Source organism: Strongylocentrotus purpuratus, unplaced genomic scaffold (assembly GCF_000002235.5).
Source record: "Strongylocentrotus purpuratus isolate Spur 01 unplaced genomic scaffold, Spur_5.0 spur5_scaffold_10, whole genome shotgun sequence".
Taxonomy (NCBI): domain Eukaryota; kingdom Metazoa; phylum Echinodermata; class Echinoidea; order Camarodonta; family Strongylocentrotidae; genus Strongylocentrotus; species Strongylocentrotus purpuratus.
Genome location: NW_022145595.1, coordinates 29,668,213 through 29,670,998, shown reverse-complemented (window position 1 = coordinate 29,670,998; position 2,786 = coordinate 29,668,213).

Here is a 2,786-nt window from a genome sequence, read left to right as displayed (position 1 = left end):
TCCCAATATGTTATTGTGTATTTAATGCCAGAGTCAAGTATTTCATCAATTTATTGATTGATTGAAGCCTTTTTTTTTTTAAACATCTGGTTGGAACATCTGGGGATTGAACAACAAAGCTATTCTTTATCTGCTTCATTTAAAGCACAACAAGTTACTAGCTATCAGTGAAGGATGCCAACAATAAGGTAGACAATTTATGACAACATCTGCATGTCATAGTAAACAAAAAATGTGAAATGATATATGAGAGGCTTATGAGTGAGAGGGAGGGAGCCAAGGCATATAGGGAAGGAAAGGGAGGGATATATACTAGAGAGAGAGAGAGAGAGACCGACCGACTGACATACAGAGGTGGAGAGGGAGAGACAGACATACACACAAACGCAGAAAAAGGGGGAGGGGAGTGAGATTTAACAATAAATCACAAGTTAGGCCAACTTAATTCTGATTGATAAGTTTCCTTAATTGCTTCTGACTCTCTTCATCTTCATCCTTATCCCATTATCCCTTTAGCAATTCTGAAAAACAACATTGTCAATTCCAGAGGGATCATGGAAATTGAAATGAAATTCACAGACTGATTCAAATTTCATTTATTAGATTACCAATAAGCTCGGTTGAATGAGACAAACCTGAAGATGAACAAAAGTGATTTGTAATGTGAAATCGTTTACGCAAATGAATTCATTTAACAAAAAAAAAATATGGTTGAGCAATACAGTCATGAGTAATCTATTTATTATTGATACATTTGATGAGTAAATAAGAATGCGAGAGAAAGGTGTAGAAAAAAATAGAGCGAGAGAAGGGGAGAGAGAAAAAGAGAGAGAGAGAGACATACAGAGACGGAGAGGGAGAGAACAAACACAGCAATCTATCTATTATTGATACATTTGAGAGAGAGAGAGAGAGAGAGAGAGGGGGAGAGAGAGAGAGAGAGAGAGAGAGAAAGAGATTGTGGGGAGTAGGGGCGGAGAGTACGTGCAGATTTCCGAGAAAAAAAAATCAAATGACATGTTTAGCTCATCTTCCAAATCTTCTCAAATTCACTTCTAAATGGAAGCGGGGGAACATAAAGTGCATCAGATTCAGAAGTTATACAAATATCAATATTAGGGCATGAATTTTCATAAGCCTTTGCCTACTAGCGCACGAGATGGGTCATACTTTTAGACTCGACCCCTCGTTTAATTGGACTTCATCGCAGATGCAATTTCCTTAAATTTCCTTCAAATGCTTTTAGCGTAATAGGATGAAGACGGTGTATTGTCTGTACCCGAAGGCGGGTGTCATGGTATGGGAGGAAGAGAGTGGAGGGGTGAGTGAGTGAGTGAGAGAGAGAGAGAGAGAGAGAGAGAGAGAGAGAGAGAAAGAGAGAGAGAGAGAGAGAGAGAGAGAGAGAGAGAGAGAGAGACGGGGGTGAGAGGGGTTATGGACATAACTCATTATAATTATGACGCAATATCCATAATTGACTATCAATGTCAGGCAGAAATTATTTAAATGAGGAGCAAATGCAGGAAGAAAAACAACCTGAATTAGACAAGTAAATAAAGTGTGTAAAGCAAACCAGATTATTGTCAAAAACTTAGAATCTATTAAAATTATCTACTATACCTCACTTCATAGGCTCAGTACAACGTCAAAGTAAAATATATTTGTTTAAATTCTTATGGGCTTTTAGGTGTTGCGATGAACATGGTCTAGTGGTTATTTTTTACCCGAATGTGAAAAAGTTCAAGTTTGAAACGTAGTTGCGACGATCTACTTTTGCCACTCTCTACCCGGGTGGTTTAGACAGGTAGGAAGAGATCCTTTATAAGTCGTTTGCAGAAGACAAAGCATGGTGATAATATCGAGTCTATCATGGATACAATTATGATTAGTATTGTTACCATTATCATCAATTTAAAAAGAGACAAAATTATTATAGATTTCAATTGATACGAACATTATTTGCTTTATCGCATGAAGCCAACATTTCAGTTTCATGTATATAAATGGCTCGATAATGAACTGAAAATCAAACAAAATACTTGCCCTTATATCCTTACATAAAAATACAGGATCGAATACACAACTCTTTTCGGCATTTCATAATTGAGTCTCCTTCATTATTTTATCGAACTGGCATGCACCACAGATAAAATTAACCCGTCTCAAATAAAATTTAAAGAGCATCTACCTCAATCGCAAAAAAATTGCCCAAGCTACGATTACAAGCAAAACAAACATATAATATTTGTCCTTGCCTCGTATATGATTTATGACCTTCATCTCATAGATTTACGGAATATGGGAGCTCATTTTGAAATAAGCTACTCCAGAGAAAGATGTTTTGTTTATCCCAGCAAAATTGTGTATCGAATTGTCTGGTTATTGGGACAAATGATAGAATTGGTTCAAAATGACAGTTTGAAAATTGGACTACTGTTAGGGATTTACTAGAAAAAATACAGACTTACGGCAAAGAGCAAGGTACACGCAATTGCAGTTAGTGTATGCCAGAATATTTGTATGGACAAAATCAGCGTTTGGGAGCTCGGTATATTCATTATCTCTCGTAGCTCCATGGTATGCAGAACAGAGTGTATGTTTAATGAACCAGATTAAAAGGATAGAAGTGGATTATAATAGAACGAAGGAGAGATGCAGCATATTAATGAGATAGACAAACTGGCAAATTAGGATGGCAGAAAGGTAGTCAAAGAAGGGAGAGTGTTTGAGTAAGAGTGAGAGAGAGAGAGAGAGAGAGAGAGAGAGAGAGAGAGAGAGAGAGAGAG